This window comes from Helianthus annuus, chromosome 1, assembly GCF_002127325.2.
Source record: "Helianthus annuus cultivar XRQ/B chromosome 1, HanXRQr2.0-SUNRISE, whole genome shotgun sequence".
Classification (NCBI taxonomy): domain Eukaryota; kingdom Viridiplantae; phylum Streptophyta; class Magnoliopsida; order Asterales; family Asteraceae; genus Helianthus; species Helianthus annuus.
The window spans coordinates 146,100,250-146,125,421 of record NC_035433.2 but is presented as its reverse complement, the minus strand read 5'-3'; the positions used below and the strand labels follow the sequence as shown (position 1 = coordinate 146,125,421).

Here is a 25,172-nt window from a genome sequence, read left to right as displayed (position 1 = left end):
ATTTTAAGATAGTATACTCAAAAGTTTCTCTATTCCCTTCAAAGATCGATGGTGATCCAAGAACAGTATGTTCGAAAACAAAAGCAAGAAAGTGAAGAAAATGAAAAGACAGTTCAACAACTGTTTATTTTTCACATGTAGTGCGTACTGCTTTTGAATTTTATATGTTAGAATTTCGAGTAATGCGGTTTTCATCATTTTTATTTATATAATCTTATTTCTTTCGCATATTAGTTGAATTGTGTACAGGAACAAAAAGAAATTACCTGCTATTATATATATAGAGTTTACCAAGGAACCCTAATAGTAATTTTTAATTTAAAATAATATATACCTTTTCAATATTTTATTAATCTAAGCAAATAAACCAAACTAATTAACCGAAAACCAAATGTTTAAACTCTATATATATAATAGCAGGTAATTTCTTTTTGTTCAAATTAAAAAGGAAATTGAATATCCATTGTACATATTTCACTTACATGACTTTGTTCAAATTACAAAAACCTAAATATTTTCTATTTATTTCTATATTTGATGCCTTGTACACCCTCAGTGTATAACCATATCGAAACAAAACCACATGATTTAATCTGCAAACAACACAAAAGAAACACTTGTTGGAGGATTCCCGACGCCCTGTCAACTAGTTTTTAGAGGCATTACAATTTACACATCTTCATCTCCTTTGGAAGTTAAAGGATTTCATAGTAAATGCAAATGTCACTGCAAACAATAGACAGAAACCCACCACTGCAGTGGCGGCAACATGTTGATGCATTTTTTGTGTGTCTGTTACTAGTCTTGTAATTATGTGTATATTGTACGGTCTTTATTAATTATCGAGTCTGTATTCGCAGTCGACCAAGTCGGATATCCTCCTATCCGCTTGGGTCTGACTTGTTTGTCTCTCTTTATATGTATTGGTCGTAAAAACAATGCATGTCGCATACTAAGGGTAATTCTGTCATTTATGTTTTATGTTATCTGTGCCATCTGTTTCTGCAATCTGTTGTGCAGAAACAGGTATCAACATTGCAGGCCTTGGCGAAACACTTTGTTTCGTCAAAGACATGTCAACGAAACAGAGATAGTATCTTTGGTTCTGTTTCGTCAAGGTGGTCAACGAATCACATGTGATTCGTTGACTGTTGGGCTTGTTACTGGGCCTTCTTCTGTTTCGTCGGCCCACTCTCAGTTTCGTCAAGATGATAAGCCCATCTGCTATATAAGGCACAGGTATGTCACAGTTTAGATCAGAGATGAGAGAATACCCTTCAAGCTTGTAAGAACTGTGTTTGTATTAGTTGTTATATCTCATCCAGTTAATCAAAAGAGTGTGTTTCTTTGGTTAACCATTGTGTTCATATTGTTCTATGTTTGATTGCCTAAGTTAAGTGGATTCCGCACACTTAACTTTGTTTGTTATAAACAAGGATTGGGTAGTGAAAATCGATCCTCCGATTTCAGGACCTACAAGTGGTATCAGAGCAGTGGCTCTTATCCTTGTTTAAAATCAAACATAGTTCGGTTTGGTTGTCTTGTGTTTGTGTGTTGTTTCGCTCAAAAAGTGTTCTTGAGAACCTTATATTTTCTGGAAAAAGAAACCATAAAAATTGTAGTTATTGTTTGTTTGTTAAGAGTTTTGCCAAAAACCATGCTAGTTTGAGTATACACATACGAACAGTTGGTTTTGGTTGAAAGTCTTAACCAAAAATCAGTTTTCGGAAAGTATAAAATTCACCGGTTGTTTGGGTGTTCTTCATATCTTCATAATATCTTCAAGTGTTCTTGTTAAAAGTAACTTTTTAATCCAAGTGATAAGGTTATTTGGTTTTGAAAAGTGTTTGACCATCCCTATTACCCACCATACTTTTAAGTTGGTAGAAAAGCATGGGTTGAAAATCGTGTGACTTGACAGACAGTGTATAAACAATTCACCAACTTTTACCAACCTCTGACAACCTTTTTGACGAATCACATTTCGACAAAACACAAAGTCAACCAAACAGAATAGCATCTCGCCAAAGGTCTCTTTGACGAAACTGAAAAGTGTTTCGCCAAAGATCCCTTCGACGAATCAAAAGCAATTCGCCAAAGGTCCCGTCGACGAATCAAAGGCTGTTTCGCCAAAGGTCCCTTTGACGAATCACATATCTGTTTCTTCAAACTTCTTTGACGAAATAAGATCTGTTTCGTCGTCTGTTGTTTCGTCAAAACCTATTTCTGTTTCGTCAAGAAAGTTGTAAGTTTTCAACAGAAGGTTTGCAAGTTCATCATAACAGTGTGTTCTCAAGTGTTTGTTCAGTTTTTCAGCTTGTAGTCATCGAAAATGAGTTGTACAAGTCCTTGGGACTGGAGTACGGACCCACGACCAGGTCAAAGTTCAAGTCAGACATCTATGGCCTCTTACTTAGCAAACTCCATACCTCAACAACAACCGTCCATAAGTGCGAGTCAATGGGCTTTGGTATCAAATCAAAACCAAAGTATTCAAAATCTACTGTTGAGCGAGAGTGAGACGGGTAGCAGCAATCGCCCGCCAAAGCTAAATCACATGAATGATTATCCATCATGGAAGGGACGTTTCCACACGTATGTTCAAGGGCAAAGCACCGAACTTTGGACGTGTTTCATTAATGCGGTCAACCCTGCCCTCGAAACAGCAGCATCAACTTCAGCGGGTTATGCTAATATGCTTGAGGATGATAAGAAAGCTTATGACTTGGAGAAAAAGGCGTTTGCCATACTTACACAAGCACTTCACAAAGAAATCTATCATCAATTTGGGTATTGTAAGACCACGAAAAGCCTATGGGATGCATTGGTGGCGAGAGGAGAAGGGAATGCAGCGTCTAGGAAGACTCGTCATGATCTGTTAAAGAAAGAGTTTGAATCATTTCAGTTCTTGGAAAATGAAACCCTAAATGATATGACTTCATGTTTCTATCATTTGATTAGTGAAATGAGTTCTTACAATGTTAATGCTACCCATCAAGAAATGATTGCACGGTTTGCTGATGCTCTACCTCCTAAGTGGAGTCCATTCATTGAGCTTCTGAAACATACGGGTGCACTGGATGCAGCCAATGCTAGTCTCTATGAATTCATTCAGAAGTTAGAGCACAAGAATGAAGAAGAAATTAGGAAGGCTAAAAGAATTGCAGCTGCACCTCCTCAAAATACAGAAATGTATTTGCCTGGTTTTGGTCCTTCAGCTAGTTCTAGTTCCGTTCAACAACCGAAGCTTCAAACGGCGTTTGTATCCAATACAAACTCTTCTCCGTTTCAACAGTTCAATCAAGCACAACCACAATGGGATCAAAGTGCTTATCTTTCACAAACCATTCCTACACCTCAAGTTACAACGGCTCAACCACAGTTTGATCAAAGCACCTATCTGTCACAGTCAATACCCACACCACAGTCACAACCACAACAACAAGCTCATTATGCCAACAATCCCCCACCCCACAACCCTAACACGATCAGAGTCGATACTTCAAACCTCTCACGATTTAGCATTGAAGTAGCAAAGGAGCATATGGAAATCATTAATACAATGGTCAGTGCCTATTGTGGGTTGGTGGCAGGTCAAATTGGAAACATCAATATGACCAATGAAGATTATCAACAGATCGACAAGGATGAGATGGAATTAATGGATATCAAATGGGCTTTTGCTAGTGCGGTCAGAAGAGCGAAAGACTTCATGGCTCGAACTGGAAGAACTTCGTTGGAAGGCAAAAGGGATATGAAGTACGGGTTTGATATAAACGTTGTAACATGCTTCAATTGTGGTGAGAAAGGGCACTTCAAACGTGAGTGCACTCGACCAACCAAACAAGGCAATTATAACCCTTTCAGAAACCAGACGAGTACTTCAAATGTGAATGCCCAGCAAGAAAATCATGACAGGAGGATTGTTGCAGTCAACAACAATCAGAGCCAGCCTGGAACATCAAATCCCAATCGGGCTTTGACTGTTCAAGCTGATGAAGGATGTGACTGGTCTGTACAGTTTGGTGAAGGTGATCAAGGAGGAGGAACAACATGTTATGCAAAGATCATAAATCACATCAAGCATGTTCATAAAGAAGAGTTCTCTGAAAGTGACGACAGTTCTGGTTATTCTGGGAGTTCTGATGAAGAAGGCTCTATTTCTGGGGATAATCAATCTGAGCCTGATGTGAAGGAGGAAGTAGGATCTGATGTTGAAGATTTATTAAATGAAGCTGAGGAGCTCATATGTCAGAAATCAGTTCTGATCAAGAAGGCTGCTACTGCATCTAGGGAAATGGAGAAGTTCTTTTCTGAAGATGGATCTTTTTCTTTTCAGACTGCTTTTATGGCAAATGTCTCAGCCTCTTCGAGTCAGGTAAATTCTAAAACTCCAGCTCCTAGTGTTTGTAAATCATGTGCAGATATGAAGCTTGAGTCAGAAAAGCTTCATAGTCATAATCAAAATTTGGTTATTGAACTATCTAAATGCAAAGAGGCAAATATGGCTTTAACTCAGAACGAAAAAGAATTTAAATCTGTGATCGAAACATTAAAGAAAAGCGTGTCCGAAGTGAGCAAAGTGGTTTACCATAAACAAGTGAGTATAAATGAGTACATTAATATTGTGGAGGAAACCAAGAAGCAACTAGCCATTGCCCAATGCGAGCATGATGAAATCGAACAAAAATTGGAAAGTTATTCTAACTCCCGATTTGTGCTTGATCACATCATCGATGTTCAACAACTGAAGGGAAATCAAAAAGGCATAGGATACAAGAAATGTCCGCCCCCGTTGAGGCATAATTATACCAAAATGCCTGATGAAGAGGATATGCCACGGTATGCACCCAGTGTGCCTCTTAATTTTGAGGAATTTTCTACTGGCCTAGGGTTCAAACCGGACAGTTCTTTAAACACATCCTCTAAGCAACAAGAAACCTCAACATCCATGATACAAAGTCCTCCAATTATTGAGGACTATGAGTCATCGGATGATGAATCAGAATTGGATGTAAGTGATCAGGATAAATCACTTGACAAGATGAAAGGAGTAGTAATTCCACTTGAGAATCACATCCTTTGTGATCCTGAGACTCCTGCTGTTCCATCAGTCGTCAAACAAGTGATAGATCCTGTCAAGGTTGACAAGACGTCTGTGTCTGCTATTAAAAGCAGTAATGTGTTGTATACGTTGGTTGGTAGTGATAAAATCTACTCAGATCGCGATTTTCCAATTGAAAATGTCAATCAATCCTTAATTGATAAAGTCTTTGAAGATAACACAAACAAATTTTTGGGAAAAACACTTCCGGGAATTGTTGTAACACAATGTGATCCAATTCCTAAGGCTAAGATCAGAAAACAGTTTGGAAATCAAAAATTACTAACCACTCAACAACCTAGTGCTTCTAATGGTAAACAACCTGTCAAGCAAGCTCAAAAGCCTAATGTCTCACAAATGAAATCTGAAACGAAAGGAGCTCGGTTTCAAAAGAAAGTGAAAGATGTCAAATTCGTGTCATCCAAGGGTACTGATAAGATTGAGACTTTTGAGAACAAATCAAACACCGATTTTGTACAACAAGTCACGATCTTAAAACGTACCAGTGATAACAATTACACTCAACATACAAACGGGTGTGATGAAAAGGGTAGTACCTCAGGTTCCACGGGTTCGACATCTTGTGGACAATCAAATTCTCCTAAATTTGTGGAAAGGAGAACATGCTTTAAATGTGGAGAGTTTGGGCATATCATTAAAAATTGCCCAAACACTCCAAAGGATAAATTTGTTGAGAAAGCACCACCTGAAAAAGTTCACCCTCAACGTCATTCAGTTTCACCAAAACGCGATAAAAGAACAATTAAAGAACAAGAAACTAAACAACGACGTAAGAACATAAAAACTGTTGAAAAGCTTTGAAATCTGAAGTTAAAACAGTTAAAAGGGAACCAAGTGTTTCACAACCAGTAAAACCAGAAGCCTCAAAAACTGTTTACAACACTCAATCTGGTAGGCAAAAACAAACTTGGATTCAGGAGGAGCAGTTGTGCTTGAGAATCATCAAGAAATTGAGATCACGTTTCGTGATGCTCAGGGACGACCCAAGACCACTAAGGCTTGGGTCCCCATCCTCAACTGATCATTAAACGACATGTGCAGGGTTTTCCAGGAGGAACTATTAATAGTCTTTGGATTGTTGATAGTGGGGCATCCAGGCACATGACTGGCGACTTACGGCTTCTGTACGACGTGAGCAATATAAGAGGAGGCTATGTCGCATTTGTGGGAGACAAAGGCGGATACATCACTGGAGAGGGAAGTATCTCCAATGGTATTGTGTGCTTCGATAATATCAATTATGTTCGTCAAATTGATCATAATCTTCTCAGTGTGTCGCAAATCTGCGATAAAAAGTTCACCGTGCATTTTGATGATGCCGGTTGTTATGTGCTTAAACCTGGGTTCAAAATTCCACAAGAATGGATTCTCTTATCGGCTCCGAGAGTTAATGATCTTTATATTCTCGATATGAGCCAAGCGATTACAACATCTGCACAAGTCACTTGCTTTGTCTCGAAAGCCACAGAAAAGGAGTCTATATCTTGGCACAGAAGAATGGGGCACATTCACTTGAGGAAAATGAACCATTTGGTGAAAAACAATCTTGTGAATGGTGTGCCTGTGAGAAGTTTTCATTTACAAGATATCTGTGTCTCGTGCCAAAAAGGGAAGCAAACAAAGAAGTCTCACCCTTTGAAGAAAGTCAACACTGTCAGCATGCCTCTCGAACGTCTTCATATGGACCTTTTTGGACCTATGAAGCACAAGACAACCTTCGGAGATGCTTATTGTCTAGTGGTTACAGATGACTATTCTAGATTTTCTTGGGTATCCTTCATGGCACACAAGAGTGAAACTCCTGGCATCCTCAAGGATCTTCTTACTATGTTGGAGAATCTCTATTCGTTGAAAGTGAAGAGGATCCGAAGCGACAATGGTACCGAATTCAAGAATCAAGTTATGGATGAGTTCTGTACCTCTAAATGCATCCTTCATGAATACAGTTCTCGTTACACTCCACAACAAAATGGTGTCGCGGAGAGGAAGAATCGGACAATAATCGAAACTGCAAGAACAATGTTAGTAGAGTCGGAACTCCCTGTTCAGTTATGGGGGGAGGCTGTGTTGACTGCATTCTACACTCTAAACCGAGTTCTTACAGTAAAGAGACATGGCAAAACTTGCTTCGAACTCCTTCAGAAAAGGAAACCGGATCTTTCTTACCTAGAACCGTCTGGCGGTCCATGTACTATGATTGAGCCGGATGCAAAATTTGGAGTGAAAGCTATCGAGGGTTTCTTCCTTGGGTATGCTACTCCGAATTTTCGTGTTTGGAATCTGGCTACCAAAAAGATTGAGCTATGGAGTGAGGTGAGGGTTCAAAGGTACACTAGTCCTGTTAGGGCTCCGGTTGATCCGTGGATGTTCGATTATGATGGACTGTTTGACTCCTTCAATCTGCCAACCTTTGACGAAGAATCGGCAGCTGCTAGAATGTTATTTGAAAGTGACAATGCTGCTGTCTCGCCATTGGTTAGACCTGTTCTTGTTGACCCACAAGGTTCTTCATTGGTTAACAATACGGTTCAAAATGAGGTGTTTGAAGATGCTGCTGATTATAATGAGTCTTCTGAAGATGATGAATATCATGATGCAGCTGAAGGATCTTCAGCCCCAGTTGCTCTTGTTCAGGGTGCTTCTGTTGATACACCTCATGTGCAGAATGTAGACACTGCTGAAGGGAATGCATCCACTTCTACACACATTCCTGGTGTGGAGTTGGTTGTTGATCTTATATTAACAATTTGGGTATCAATTCACGTGTTTCTGAAAATCCTGAAATGAGGATTCACGATATCCACCCACAGCAGAATATTATTGGAGATGTCCAACGCGGTGTGCAGACGCGTAATCAGCTGAGAAACAACCAGAATGCTGGTTTGTATTCAGCCATTAGAGAATCTGGTCTTCAGAATGATTGGTCCTTCGCGTGTTATGTGTCACAAGAAGAACCAAAATCGTGGAAAGAAGCTTTGAAAGATAATGCTTGGGTTGAAGCCATGCAGGAGGAACTGCAGCAATTTCAAAAACTTGGTGTTTGGAAGCTTGTTGAAAGACCAGAAAACTACAAGAAAATTGGCACTCGATGGGTTTTCAAATGCAAGAAGGACGACCGTGGAGTGGTTATTCGTAACAAGGCAAGATTGGTCACTCAGGGATTTCGTCAAATCGAGGGGATTGACTACAATGGAGTCTATGCACCAGTTGCTCGTCTGGAAGCTATTCGGATCTTTCTTGCTTACGCTTCATTTAAAGGATTCAAAGTCTACCAGATGGATGTCAAAAGTGCTTTTCTTCATGGAATAGTTCAAGAAGAGGCCTATGTCGAACAGCCTCCAGGTTTCGAAGATCCTGTTCATCCCGATCGGGTTTGGTTACTCAACAAAGCTCTTTATGGTTTACATCAAGCACCAAGAGCTTGGTACGCAACCCTATCCAACTAGCTTCTGGAGAATGGATTTCGACGAGGTCTTATTGATTGCACCCTCTTTATCAAAGAACATAATGGAGATCTTCTGCTGGTGCAGGTATAAGTTGATGATATCATATTTGGTTCTACTAACGAATCTTTGTGCAGGCAATTCGAGCGTATTATGCAGGAAAAGTTCGAGATGAGCGCTATGGGGGAGATGAATTTCTTTTTGGGCCTACAAGTTCAGCAAACTGAGTCTGGGATATTTATCCATCAGACTAAATATGTTGGTGATATCTTGAGCCGGTTCCAGATGTCAGATGCAACGCCCATTGGTACCCCACTTCCGCAGAATCACGGGATTACTCCGGATTTGAAGGGTGAAAGCGTCAACTCCTCCTATTATCGTGCCATGATCGGATCTCTCATGTATCTTACTGCTTCGAGGCCTGACATCATGTATCCAACGTGCCTGCTCGCAAGATATCAAGCTAATCCGAAGGCCTCCCATTTGTCAGCTGCAAAAAGGATTTTTCGCTATTTGAAGGGATGTCCAGACACCGGTCTTTGGTACCCTAGGGATAATAGCTTTGCTTTAACTGCATACAGTGATTCTGATTTCGGCGGTTGCAAAATTGACGGCAAATCAACAACAGTAGGATGTCAGTTCTTAGGAAGTCGCCTGGTTACATGGCAGTGCAAGAAGCAAACATGTGTTGCTACATCGACCTGTGAAGCAGAATACATTGCTGCCTCCAGTTGTTGCTCCCAAGTCTTGTGGATACAACAACAAATGCGTGACTACGGTTTTGAATTCCTATCTACTCCTATTTTTGTTGATAACAATGCTGCCTTACAGATCACTAGAAATCCTGTGCAGCATTCCAAGACCAAACACATCGAAATTAAATATAACTTCATACGTGATTGTTTTGACAAAAGATTAATCGATGTTGTTCATATCCCCACCGATCACCAACGTGCCGACCTGTTTACAAAAGGTGATACCCGAGTAAACCACTTTGGCTAATCGTTTTTGTAAATATTTTCTTTCAAAATTCGAAAAATACAAAAAGATTTTCGTTTCCGTAATCTTTTAGCAATTTAGGGGGAGAAAATTTCAAGAAAATACAAAAACATTAGAAAAACTCAAAAAATCCAAAAAGATGTCTTTATGATTCTGCCTTTTCATTTGAAAAATTCAAAAATTAAAAAAAATAGAAAAACCAAAAATGAGTTTCTTGGAAAAGGAAGGTGATGATATTCACTGGTGTGGTCGGTCAACATGTTTAAAAATCGTTAAACAAATGATAAGTATCTCTTCTAACGATATATCGATAGGCTCACAATCAAACTAAAATGTGCAGGATGATACAAACCTAACAGACTTCAAGTCAGGTGGGAACCATTCATTGGCATATGGTCTTGGTACCGAAATTTCATTTGATAGATTGCCGAGGTTCTGAGATATTCGGTCTTTATGCTGCTTATCATCTGGGTATCATGGTTGTACCTTTTACCGAAAAATAACGGGGACGCAAGTCTAGATCTTCCATGATACCATACATACGTGTACATATTGCATTCGACCTCAATAAGTGATAAACAATCACATGTCCAAACAAATAAGTGATGAAATATCACATTTATCCGGGAGTCAAGTTCGTCTCTCTGCTGTACGAAAGTACTGACCTGTTCACGGACTTGCTCCTGTGCCCTCATGCATCGAAAATCAAGTTCCTCATCAATAAGTGATTCTATCACATAGGGCTTGGTTTTCAAATCAAAATAAGTGAGTATCTCACATCTTATACGGTCAAACAGATGATAATCGGTATACTCACCGGTAAGATGAATTCTCGGGCATACCTTGATACGGGAATATGTCGTGAAGTGGTTTTACATCGACTTGTAAGTATAACTCTTACCGTAAAGCGTATCTCCTAAGTGTGATTACGTTTGATAAGCATGAGTTTATGTGGAAAACAATATCGATAATCGAAGTAGTATACTTATCAAGAACTTTAAACAGAAATCAAATCATGTTGACTAAGACCGTAAGCTGGTATGATTCCTTATCCTTGAAACTCGCAAAAGTTGCATCTGTACAGTTGTTTACCTTGTCTATTTAAATTGCTTTTAGTTTAGTTTTCAGCGTTTTAAGAATTATTTGTAGTGTAGTGTTTAAGTTTGTTTTTGTTTATGCCAAAGATGTTGCTTGGTGTTTATTACCGGAAGCCTGAAACCTACTTCATAAATCGTTCTTGTTTTTGAAAACTCAATCTAGTGTAAAAATGGTAAATTGCTAAAATCTGTGTGCAGTATGCAAGATTTTTTTCATGCCTTGGTGATTTTGGAACAGAAGTCGACGAATCAAAAACTTGGTTGGCGAAACAAACTGCTGTTGACGAAACAGAAATTGGTCAAAGTCAAAGTTTGAGTCTTGGTCAACCTTTGATAAATTTGTTTTGTGTTTTGACAAAACAGCCTGTCTCGTCAAGATGTTGACGAAACAGAAGCCCAAAGTCTGTTTCGTCATGGGCTAAATTCAAAGGCCCACGTCAAACCCAATTTCAGTTTCGTCAAGGCCCATATCCTGATTCGTCAACTTCTGTTTCGCCAAAAAGGTGGGTCGGTGTACAAAAGTCCTTATGTCAGAAGAGTTGGTTCACTTTTTCAAAACACTCAAGTTCCAACTATTCATCTTCTCTCCAAACACCCAAAACCCATATTTTCGGTTACCTTATTTCTCACTAAAATCATCAGTCTTTCATAGAATATCTTTAAGTTTCACCGGAAACCGTCGGAGACCCCTCTGTGAACTTATTTGCTTTCATATGTTGTATTTGATGCAGAACTTGATGTGGTTTTCCTTTAAATGTATTATATCTAAGTGCTTATATGTTTGTTTAGGATTTGATTGGAGTTTGGGTTTGAATAGAAAAACAGGGGATGAATGTTTGGGATGGGTATTAGGGTATTGAACGATTTTCGACCAAAAAAAAAATCACATCTCCATCGGTTTCTGGACATAATCTATACTTGGTTTGGGTTAGACATGTAACCGTTTACAAGTTGTGTTGATCTGTTCGTGTTTTAAATCCCATTCGGCGAAACACCCAAAAATTACCAACCCTAACTCCGGCGAATCTGAATGACGGCGAATCAGACATTTGGGGAAACAGACAGTCGGCGAATCACAAGTTTGACGAATCAGGTAGTCAACGAATCAGATCTTTGATGAATCACAACAGTCTTCTGTTTCGTCAATGGCTTGTTTGGCGAATCAGATTGGTCAAACGAATCAGAACTGGTCAACAACCAAGTTCTGTTTCGTCGAATGCAATTTCTGTTTCGTCAACGGATCTTTTGACGAATCAGAGTGGGTCAACAAAACAGAACTGGTCAACAATCAGGCTCTGTTTCGTCAAACCATTTCCTGTTTCGTCAATGATTTCTGTTTCGCCGACCATGCCTTAGAAAAATTTACAGTTTTCAATTTGTTCACAGTGGACATGGTTTGATAGTCTGTCTGTCTGTCAAATGGATACATGAACTTGTATCCATACATGTCCAAATGTATATGTAAGTGATTGTTACTTATTGTGGACGTTTTCAAATTGCAGATGGCACCGAAAGAAGGTAAAAGGAAGCCGGCAACCAAGAAGGAAAATAAGACAGAGGAGGAAATTATGTCCGAAAAACGCCATAACCAGATTGCTTACTTGGACCCAGAGGAGAAACTTACTGAATTAAAAGACATTACCAAGTGGATCCGGGAATCTCGTATCAACTATGCGGTTACGTTCTCAACGCCAGTATACAAGTCTCTCGTCAAGGCGTTCTGGGATTCGGCGAATGTTGGCCAGATTGATGGTAAAGAAGTCATCAGTGGACATGTTGAAAATGTGGATGTGGTCGTGTCCCCCGATATTCTAAATGAAGTTCTTCAGCTACAAGATAGTCCGGACGCCCCAGTTTCTGTTCCGATTAGGTGTACGCGAGGCTGTTTATTACGGATGAAATGCACCGGAGATATCTTTAGTATGCAAATTAACAAGGGTGATCTGCCGCTAAGATACCAGTTTCTGCTACACATTCTGATCCAGTGTTTGAGCAACAAACGGGCCGGTTACGACATGGTTAGCAACGAACTCGTGGGTCTTATGGTGGCCTTAGTGCTAAACAAACCGTTTAGCATTTCAAGGTTCATCTTTGAGAACATGAAGGAGAATTTAACAAGGACTGGAAAGAACAGGACCATTGGAAGCAAGTATTGGATGTATCCACGTTTTCTGCAGATGATAATGAATGTTCAACATCCAAGTCTTCCAAAAGCAGACAACGATGTGCTGAAGATAGAAGCTATGAACTTCCACTCATTACGACTCATCAAGAACTTAGCTCATAAAAGATACAAGGAGAGCGTTCCTCCAAGAAAATTATTTGGTGCTCTTCATAACACAGCGTACGTTGCTCCTGCAGATAACAAGTGGCGTCATGAAGATAGCCAATCTGATGATGAAGAGCCTGAGTTAAAGAGAATGATGAGTGAGAAGTTTGGTCCTGAACCAGTTGTGTCTGATGAATCGGACAGTGATGATGATGGTGATGTAGGTGGTGATGGTGGTGATGCTGGTGCCGTTGGTGCATCAAGCGTAGGAACTACTGGTGGTACCTCAGCAGGGGGAGTGTCAGCTGGTGACACATCAGCCGGTGGTGATGATGAGGCTGATTCAGATTCTGATGATGATCTATTACTTGAACCTAGATACGAGATGTATCTGGATGAACGTGGGGTACGAAGATACAGAAAGATCAGACAGGAAAATGATCCGGAATATGTTCCTTCTGATCCTGAAACGGAACGTGCAAGAAAAAGGAAAGCCAGAAAATCAGCAGAGCATCAGAAGAAAAAGAAAGCTCAGAAATGCTTGAGTACCTCCTCCCGAGGTTCTGTGCCACAAGCTCCTATTCCAGAACCACCTGTAGTCTCTTCTCCTCCTGCAGCTTAAACCATATCTCTGCAGCATATTCCACAACGACCCATGGCTGCTGCAATCAGAGCAACCACTTCTCAACAACCTAGTAGTGAACGTCAAAGGATCTACTCGGAGATGACTCAAGTAGAAAAGAATGATTTTCTGTTCCGTCAATATGAGGCTGCAGCAGACCGCATTCAAAGACAGGCTGATTTTATTCGTATCACGAAGAATGATCAAATCCATCATCAGGTAGAGATTGATAGGTTGAAAGCTACTGTTGGTGAACAGCTAGCTACTATCCAACGCCAACAAGCAGAGATCGATCTTCTTAAAGCTGAAAATGAAAGGATGAAAGCTTCAGAAGCTGAAAGGGATAGAAGAAGTTCGGTTCTCCAAAAATTGGCTGAAGACCTGAGAAATAGATGTGATGTGATGAAAGAGTGGTATGACTCGCGAAATACCACAATACTTGAAGGGGCCAGGAAGATGAGTGCTAACTTCGATTTTCTCCGCAAACGAGTTGCTACTTTGTGGGAGGATAGGTGTAAGCAGCAAGAAATTCGGCAGAAAAGGGATGAAGATCCTGAGGATCTAGGGAATCCTGATTCAGCTGCTACACCACAACAGCCCCCAGCTGGTACATCGTCTGCTGTAGTCATTTATCAGCCGTCAGTGATAGGGTCATCTGAAGGGGCATCCAGTGGTACTGTTGGTGAAGAACAACTACTTGAAGCTTTAGCTGGTACACCCTTTGTCCCTAGTTCAGCTGACTTAGCATTGCAGGTTGTGCATCCGGTCACTGGAGAATCTCTTGGAGAGGGTGAGATTGTTGATGATCTCACGCCTCAACAATTGATCACCTTGAAAGCAATGCGAGACGTTGATGATGAAGAAATTGAAAAGATGCCGAGTGAGCCGGAATCTGCGAATGTTGAAAATGTTGATGAGATTGTCTTTGAAGGTGATGTGAAGAAATCATCATATGTGAGACAAGATGGTACCGAATTTGCTCCGTTTGATGAGGACTGGTTGAAAGACAACGTTGAAGATATTGATGAACACCTGAAAAACTGTGATACTTCAGAGAATGCCACAGATGTGTTCGCTGCGTGGCGTCAACGGTTTTTGTCAAAGGTTTCAAAGCCAGTTCCAGAGGCTACACAAGTTGATTTCTTACAGCTAGAAAAGGCTAAGCCAAGTGGGCGAATACTGTGTTGGATGTTTGTTAAGGAAATTCACTGTGTTGCGATCAAGAGGGAGTTCGGGATCCAGTATTTTAGGTCGCTGCTGAGCATTTTAACTTTGCCATTTTATGATGTGGATGCCTTGACAAAGATAGATCTCACTAATCGCTCAAAATTTGATGGTGCGACGCTATTTGAACGATTGATTCGAATGAACAAGAAATCGGGGTGGAAAGACAAGTCTTACAAGCCTCAGTTCCCCAGACATCAGCAGATAAAGTTCACGCTTGATCCGGAAACCAACACCGGGAGATACAGGCTTGTGTACGAGCCGGTGAGAGTGGTTGAGAAGATTCCGTTAATGCCGATGCAGCATGATTTTCTTGGTGATATGCGCTTATGGTGCTATGATTCAGACACGCATGAGGCAGTTATTGTTTTCAATGATGATAAGAACTTCAGGTTATTGGATCCAATGTGGTTGGTGAATATGTCTGCATCCGACATCGCCAAGTTGTACAGGCACGACATCTTTTATGAAGACAAGGACGCACACCAGGCACTGAAGTTTCAGCGCGTTGCTTGCTACTGCTATTACAGGGGAATCCATTCGGGCAGTTCCTGGTCCGAACATCACTGAAGAAGAAAGATATGAAGACCGAAGACAAGCAACAGACAAGGGGGAGTTTGTTGATGCATTTTTGTGTGTCTGTTACTAGTCTTGTAATTATGTGTATTTTGTACGGTCTTTATTAATTATCGAGTCTGTATTCGCAGTCGACCAAGTCGGATATCCTCCTATCCGCTTGGGTCTGACTTGTTTGTCTCTCTTTATATGTATTGGTCGTAAAAACAATGCATGTCGCATACTAAGGGTAATTCTGTCATTTATGTTTTATGTTATCTGTGCCATCTGTTTCTACAATCTGTTGTGCAGAAACAGGTATCAACATTGCAGGCCTTGGCGAAACACTTTGTTTCGTCGGCCCACTCTCAGTTTCGTCAAGATGATAAGCCCATCTGCTATATAAGGCACAGGTATGCCACAGTTTAGATCAGAGATGAGAGAATACCCTTCAAGCTTGTAAGAACTGTGTTTGTATCAGTTGTTATATCTCATCCAGTTAATCAAAAGAGTGTGTTTCTTTGGTTAACCATTGTGTTCATATTGTTCTATGTTTGATTGGCTAAGTTAAGTGGATTCCGCACACTTAACTTTGTTTGTTATAAACAAGGATTGGGTAGTGAAAATCGATCCTCTGATTTCGGGACCTACACAACACCCAAAAATTCATGGCGGTACCCCAATTCGTCTTTAAGAAACTGTCGTAACGGAACTGAATGCAAACCATCAGCAAGCTTTAAGGGTTCATTCACATCTCCATATTGTGACGTCAGCAGCCCATACAAACTCCATGATACTGGATTCGCCCAATAATACCATCTCCACCATATTGGAAGCCTCTGTTGATCAACATTGACAAAAATGAACCATTTTTTATTTTAGAGTTAAATGTCATTTTAGTCTCTGTGGTTTGAGTCATTTTGCCAGCTTAGTCCAAAGGTTTCATTTTTTGTCTGTGGGTCCAAAAAGGTTTCACTGTTGCCATTTTAGTCCATTGGGTTAACTTCATCCATTATTTCTGTTAATGAGAAGGGCGATTCGGTCATTTTATATGGCCGAATTGTCTTTCTAGTTAACAAAATTATATATAAAATGACCGAATTGCCCTTCCGATTAACAGAAAAAATTGATGAAGTTAACCTAGTGGACTAAAATGGCAACAGTGAAACCTTTTTGGACCCACAGGAGAAAAATGAAACCTTTGTACTAAACTGGCAAAATGACCCAAACCACAGGGTCTAATATGACATTTAACTCTTTTATAAAATACAAAAGGAATTAAAAAACATAATAATAAAAGTTTAGTTACCATGCGAGCGATCATAAAACCGCTGAAAAGGTTCCACAACATATAAAAAGGAGCAGCAACGATAGCAGCGATATTATGGTTGGGTGTAACAGCAATTGTCATCATTCCAAAGAAGGTAAAGTATAGTAATGTGAAGTACATAAAATATATGTACCAAAATAATTTAAAAAAGCTCCGTTCACGACGCTAAAAAGTAGAAAATAAGGCTGTACACAAGCGATTGCACATACACATAAGGGAACTCTATTGCAACCTACAAAAAGTAAAAAAAAAAAAAAAATTATGTTAAGAATATATGTTTTAATAGTACAAACATTGAAGCAGAATGTACCTGTGCAAATGCAAATGGTAAAGCGGAATACATCCCTACTGCTCGTTCTCTGTATGAAACAGACCTTTCAACGTAAACCACTGGTTGGACTGAAGCGGCGTTAGTAATTCCAATAAATAAAACTGCAGCATACATTGATCCCATTGCATTAAAAATATCCTGCTGTGTTTCCCTGAAAAAGTTACCAATTATTTGATTAATAGTCAACTTAAATGCCTTTAGTATGATTATGAGTTCTGCTGTGTGCCACGTCAGTGCCTCGTCAGCATGGTAAAAACATACTGCCAAGTCATCACTTTTTTTACCACTAACATGGTCTGATTACTATAAATATTTTAAAGAGTAAAATGTCAAAATGGTCCGTAAGGTTTGGTCACTTTTGCCGCTTCAGTCCAAAACTCAAACGTTTTGAATCTGGGTCCATGTGGTTTCAATTTTATTGCCATTTTCATCCAAAATCAAAATTTGGTCAGATTTTTCAGTTACCATCCATTTTTTTGTCTTTTTTCTCGCTTTTAATGAAGGGCAAAATGGTCTTTTAACGTTTTATTATAACAAATTAAAAAAATATGACCATTTTGTCCTTCATTCAAAGGGAAGAAAAAGACAAAAAGGTTGGATCTTAACTGAAAAATCTGACCAGATTTTTCTTTCGGATGAAAATGGCAACAAAATTGAAACCACAGGGAACCAGATTCAAAAGGTTTGAGTTTTGGACTAACTTGGAAAAAGTGGCCAAACCTCAAGGACGATTTTGGCAGTTTACTCTATTTTAAAAAGTGGCAAATGAATTTTAATAATCCCATATTTTCTCAATTGGCCAATAATAATTCCAACTGAAAATATTATAACCACTAGTCCCTACTTTCTAACTAATTTTTCTCAATGGACCTCCGTTAAAAAAATAAATAAATAAATAAATAAATTAACCCAGTTAGTTTTTCGCTGATGTGTACATATTAGGTGGAAAAAAAACTAATGTTCATGTCAACAAAAAACAAAAAAAAAAACTTTTTTTTTCACCTCATATTATATTAAAAAAGTTCACCTTTTATCACCGAATTTCCAGCACATTGTCCCAAACATCAACGATATGATAACTGTGTAGAAAAACCGAACCGCTGTATATTGCGGGTTCCGCCAGTAGGACAGATTTTGCTTCCAAAGGCATGCAAGAAATTGACCGAAAAATGTCTGGGAATATTTGGTTGGAAAACTCAAGAATTTTGAATTCCTATCTGGTTTGCTTAAGTTCTCTGCTAATTCTTGGTTTTGCCTACAAAAACATGACAAATTATTAAAGATTTAAATCCATTACAAATAAAAAGTACTTTAACTTAAATATTAGCTTACAAATATAGATATGATTCACGGTAAATTTCAGCAAAATCGACACCAAGACGGTTTTCTTCTGTTGCTGAAGTAACGTCGAGAATCCAAGCAGCCGGGTTATATCCAGGTCGGATCTTAGGTACTCCTTTTACCGCATGTAAATAACTCAATATTTAAGCACACCAAAGGAGGTATATAATTATCACATTTTGAACATAAATAATATAATTGTTATGAAGAAACACAAACCTCAAAATATTGTATCAGTTTGTGGGACCCAGTGCCTAAGGGACCAGCATAAATGAGCTTCCCGCCACGTTTCATCAGTAAAAGCTATTTGTTTGAAGGCAGTTGACCCGTTACGAATGAAGGAAGCAAACACAAATCAAGTCATAATAATAGTTAAAAAGGTCGAAAATGCTACCTCGTCAAACGATTCAAAGATATCAATGCTGGGCTGATGGATGGTGCAAACAATGGTCCGGCCTGTGTTGACTATATTTCTAACCGTTCTCATAACAATGGCAGCGGCTCGTGCATCAAGTCCTGAAGTAGGTTCATCCATAAATACAATAGAGGGGTTTGCAACTAACTCAACTGCAATTGTTAATCTTTTTCTTTGTTCGGTTGATAATCCGTCGATTCCAGGTAGACCAACTAGAGCTCCCTTGAGTGGATTTAGTTCCACAAGTTCCATAACCTCTTCTACAAAGTCCTGAAATTTATATTGTCAATTTTTTTAAAAAAAAAATGTGTTTTGGAACTGATAATCTGATCATGATCTGATTATGTGATTCTGAATTATTGCATAGTCACTATTATTATATATACTAAAAAGCTATTTTGTCAACTTTTAATAATGACATATTTAGCCCCTCAACTTTAATAAGTTTTTTTTCATTATTAGACTCTCAACTTTTAGTTTTTTTCCCTTTACATTTTATTGTAATTAATTTTCCTTTTACTTATTTGTAGTCGTTTCTTTTTAGTTTCTTTCTCAACATAATGTTTTTCTAAATTTTCTATATGTACCGTCAAAAGTAGGTTATTTCAATTGCATTCCGAACCCGCCGCACATATTCGTTTTTATGGTCATAACAAGGGTCGATACCGTACCGTCACGGACTGAACCGATAACTTTTCCATGACTTTTGAATGCTGCCACAAGATGGTATTTTTATCTTCACGTAGACTTGTCTGTCGCAATTTGCTTATTTTTATCTACGTTTCGACCCCACTGCGGAGCGCGGGCGGATACCCACTAGCTTTCAAAAAAATGATAACTTAATTTAACTAAGTTCTTACCCTTTTCGTTGCAGCATTAATATCAGAAGGTAATCGAAGCCAAGCGGAAAACATCAAAGCTTCATAAACGGTCAAACACGGGGAATGAACATCGTTTTGTTCACAATAACCAGAAATTCTTGCAAATGTTTCTTGGTTTTTAAGGTAACCCGAAACATAAATTTGGCCCGAGATATGGCCGCCGGTTTTTCTGCCAGCTAAGACATCCATAAGAGTCGTTTTTCCAGCCCCACTAATACCGACCAACGCGGTAAGGAGACCCGGCCTAAAAGCTCCCGTTACATTGACCAATAGTTGTAATTTGTTGACCGATAGACCTTGTTGCTTCAACTCCTAGAGCAAAGATTATATGAGATTGATAGATAAGTACGAAAAATATTAGAGTAAAATGCCATTTTCGTCCCTGACATTTGCAACTTTTGTGACATTCGTATAAAGGTTTGTTTTTCGCATTTGGATCCAAAAGGTTTGAAATCTTGCCATTTTCATCCGACTCGTTAACTTCATCCATTTTTTAACGTTAAGTCAAGGGTATTTTTGTCATTTTAGCTATTTGTTTTGTTTAGTTATATCAAAATGGCAAGATTAAATGGCAGAAATACCCCTGACTTGACGCTAAAAATTGGATGGAGTTAAGGAGTCGAATGAAAATGGCAAGATTTCAAACTTTTGGATCCAGATGCGAAAAAACAAACCTTTGGACGAGAGTCGCAAAAGTGGCCAAATCTCAAGGACAAAAATGGCATTTTACTCAAAATATTATTTTTGAAAAAATTTAACATACCCATGGGACATCGACGTAATAACTAATGTTCCGGAAAGACATGGTGAGAGGCTGAAATGGAAGAACCATTCCTCTTTGACTGTCGGCTTCGGCACCTACAGTAACCGTGAAGAAAACAGTTAAAGTTGACTAGTCAACTTTGATTGAGAAAGAATGTATATTTAGTTATATAATTATATTGATTTATGCTACACACCAGCATATGAAGGTGAATGCTGTAAGACTAGCCACATTCACAACCTAACCCAACACAACCCAACCTTTAATATAAAACTAATTTCTCTCTCTTCCACCTACACAACTCAACCCAACTTAATTTTTGACACACATTGACAACCTAACCCAACCTACATAAAGTGTATTTAAATCATATTTATATTAAATAAATATTTTTTTAAACGAACTCTGTTTTTAATAAAATTTATACCGGCATGTTCACAAAAAAAATTAAGAAATACAGTGCATTTATTTTTATTTTTAAGTTTAAATAAGATAAGTTTATTTGGTTAATTTATTCATTAGGGGAAAAAGTACTTTAAATTGATAAATGAAAAAGAAATAAAAAATAATGAACCAATCAAAGTTGGACAAATGGCAAAAAAAAATATGAGCACATTTATTTTCTTGGGTCATGACCTAGGTCGTTTGAACGACTAGGTTGGCAACTTTATTTTCTTTTTTATTTTGTTTATTATATTGAAACAAATACATCTTTGACATGTGACAACCCAATTTGTATTAGGTTGCTAATGTGAGTAGTATAAGTAATCTTTTAACTCAATGATAACAGAGACAATCCCGTTTCTCGTCTTCTGCGATTTGACGGTCCCACGAGGGATAATTGCTTGATGGTTTCCAAGAGCTGTATGTAATATATTAAAAAAAACATAAATATGGTCTTTTTACAAAATCATATGAAAAGTTGATTAACAGAGATAATATATACATAGGTCACCCAAGTGTATAAAAGTCTTCACTAAGGCACCCAACTATCAAAACATCTTTAGACACCAATCAAGTATTAATTTGGTTTTGTTTACGCTGTTTCCATAAGATTAAAAAATATTAAAAATTGTAAAATTGTAAAATGACAATGCCCCTAAAGTTAAAGCTTTTGTCACACCTAGAGATTATATTTTTTTTTACAAAAATGCCCCTAAATCTACTCAAAAGAATCAACTCTAGACGGATTGTTGAAACAGATTTGAGCACACTTTTGTCATTTTACAACTCTAGAAATCACAGGAGCTTTAAATTAAGGGCACTTAAAAAAATTTAAGAGAAAAGTACAAGGATAGTCCTATGATTTATCATAATTTTAGATTTGGTCTCTAACTTTTCAAAAATTAAGGGCACTTATCTCTTTGTACTACCTAATTAAAGCTCAACATGTGATGTGTTTCTTATTCGATCACTTGTACTGCGTAGTTCAAACTTAACATGTGATGTGTTTCGATTCTCACCTACTTGTACTCTGTTAGTTAAAGCTTAACATGTGAGTGGAATCAACCAAACGACTTAACAAATGAAATTTTTAAAAGGAGGTAAACGTCATTTTAATCCTTGTGGTTTGTGTCATTTTGTCAGTTTAGTTTAAAGATTTCATTTTTCGTCTGTGGGTCCAAAAAGGTTTCATTGTTGCCATTTTAGTCAACTGGGTTAACTTCATCCATTTTTTCTGTTAACGACAAGGGCAATTCGGTCATTTTATATGGCCGAATAGCCCTCCTAGTTAACAGAATTACATACAAAATGACCGGATCGCCCTTCTCATTAACAGGAAAAATTGATGAAGTTAACTCAGTGGACTAAAATGGCAACGATGAAATCTTATTAGACCTACAGGCGAAAGATCGAAAGATGAAACCTTTAGACTAAACTGACAAAATAACTCAAACTACAAGAACTAAAATGACATTTAACTTTTTTAAAAGTATTGTATTTTCAATTAACTTTTGAGATAAAATTACTAGGGTTAATTACACTACACGTTATTGTGATGTCTGCATGCATGTCACGGGTGTTTACGTTGTAAAAGACCTAATTTTATTTATTTTAGTTTTTTTGGGTAAAGAGAAACGACATCCGAGTAAAATTTTATAAATATACGAAATTACAAAACTATATTGAACTAATTAGTAGCTAGTTTTGAGACAAAACCCTAAATATTAGCTAAGCTTTTCTCACAACCTTTATTATCGGGCCTTATACAAATGGATCTAAGCCTGATCCAATATATAGTAAACAAACAGCACTCACCTTTAATTAGCGGCCTTATTTTAGCCCAATACAAGTATCACTATACTAAACAATACAAGCAATCAATATACTAACAAAATCACAAGCCCAACACCCTCTGGTTAACCTATAAAAGGTTTAAAAACCGCTCATTCAATATTTATAAATGCAAAAAAGTTTATGAAAAATCTAAAGAATGCTAAAACATATGATATATACTGAATAAACTTCATTTTTATTTATTTTTTCAGTAGTAATAACACTTAAAAAATGAGCAAAAATGGTTGGAAAAAACTTCATAAACAAGTGTAACCGCTAAGTAACCGGTTCTCACTCGAAATCTTAAAACATGTCCCTAACCTATGTTTTTTTTTTTCAACCTAAACCCGTTTCTCTTGTATCGGTTAGTAGCCGGTATCAGTTATGGTACCGGTTTAGGTTATGGTTAGTAACCGGTTTCGGTTATGGTTAATAACCGGTTTTGGTTATAAAACCGGTTTTCTGTGCACCTCTATTTACACAGCCTGGCCTAAACAACAATCACTATAATTTACACAAAGATCAAATGTATAATGAACACCCACCATAATTTCCAAAACAGCCAGGCCCACTTATCATTCAAATTTTCACAGGCCCAACAACCATGTAGAATTAATTTCCCAAAGTACTTTTTCCATCATCAAGCCATATTTGGGCCCATGAGATAAACCATTCACAATATTGATTAGCTTCACTTTTCCATTGGGCCTGAACATCAGTCCAGTTAATACCATTTTCACATTAATAGATTCGTTTTGGGCCAGACAAACGTGTTGTGTATCATAGACCAAGTTACCAAACACCCCTGAGCCCAGCTCTTAATACTCCATTAGTCCATTATGGTATATAGATACCATGACAAGTAGATAAACAATTTTTTCAGTTAGAAGCCTTGCATACCAGCTAATATAGGTTGTTCATTGCATTATAGCCTAGTGACATCTTAGAGGTGGGATAAGGCTTAGGGACCATGAAGTTCTGGGTTCGATTCCCACAATGGGGTTTTTCTGAGATTGTGTTTCCTCCTGAATTGGTGTTTGTGTATTATAGCCTAGTGGAGATGGATAGGATCGGGTGGTTCCGCTGGTGGCACGATGATACTCTAGTGGTCCGTCAGTGATCCAAATTTGTTGTTAAAAAAACAGAACCGGGCTTGTTGGCAGCCCAATCATCACAAAGATCAACCATCCCGTTATAATTAGCCCGAATCCAACATCGGATTACTAAGCAATGAATACCAAAACATTTTTAGCTAAAACCCCGATATTTTTTCGCATGTTGACCACATTTGACTCGTTGGTCACCATTGCCAATTTGCCCAGCCAGTGTTTCATTTCCCCATCTAAACCAATACTCCAATTATCATGCTAGACTATTGGAACTCTAATAAAATCCATATTTTGTTACATATGCCATTGCAACTATTTTTAATCCCAGAACTAATGCACATGGACCCTGGCATAAGTAGCCCTGTATATCCATCCCCATTGCCCAATAACTGTTCTTTTGAGTGGGATGAATTTGGGGAAAAGTTGAAATCCGATTGAGAAGACGGTCGTCAACTTCGTTAATGGTTCATAAGTTCTTCACACAAATGATGTGTAAGTTGAGACCATGGCCTCGGTTCGTATTTGGTTTTGTCGATCAATTGGATTTGATGGGGAAACCATTAATTCTTTACTTGCATCATCACAGTTTGTTGAAGTGCAGAGGTGCTGAAAACGTGGTGAAGAGCAAAGGTGCTGAAAACGTGAGAAAATACGAGAGAGAAATAGGGGGAAAACTGTTTTATTCCATGATCTATATTCCTTCTACACTATTACAATGAGACATATACATCTATATCTATACTATAATGCATAAGGAAAAGACATTTTACCATACCCAAAAGTTAAAACTTTTTTTGGCTTTAATGCATAAAATACAACTTAAAATAAGGGTAAATTAGTCATTCAAACAATCATTACTCTTTAATCCCCTCATCTTAATTACACTTTAATCCCTCATTTTTTACAAAATTATGGATAATTAGTTATTAGCTTGTAGATATAACTAGTAATATACCCTACCGCTCCACCTCGGATCTCATGTTCATAAGGAGAAAGTCAAGACCTTACTGAAGTTGTATGAAAGCCATAAGTGAAGTTTTTCTGAAGTTGAATGAAAGCCATAAGTGAAGCTTTTCAAATACTAGAGCAAAAGGATATGAAATTTGATATGCCATAGCTTCTTATTACAAAAGTAAGATAAGTACTTTTTTGTATTGTTAACACAAACAAAACCACAGATACAATAAAAACATCAAAATCAGAAATTCACTAAAAAGTACACCATAGTTAAAAAAAATATAGTGTAGTTTTTTTTGGCTAAAACCATTGCCGCACCCCTTGAATTCGCACTCTTTGAAAATAATTCATGAGTTCGCTATAGTGTATTTTTTAGGCTAAAGGTGGGATGCGAGGATTGTTGATTCAGGCCCTGGTTATAGACATACACATTA

General features: G+C 38.1%; 1 pseudogene; it reads right to left on the bottom strand.

Moving 5' to 3' along the window:
* Positions 1-462: 462 nt before the first annotated feature.
* Positions 463-20,628, bottom strand: LOC110933488 (annotated as a pseudogene).
* Positions 20,629-25,172: the final 4,544 nt, after the last annotated feature.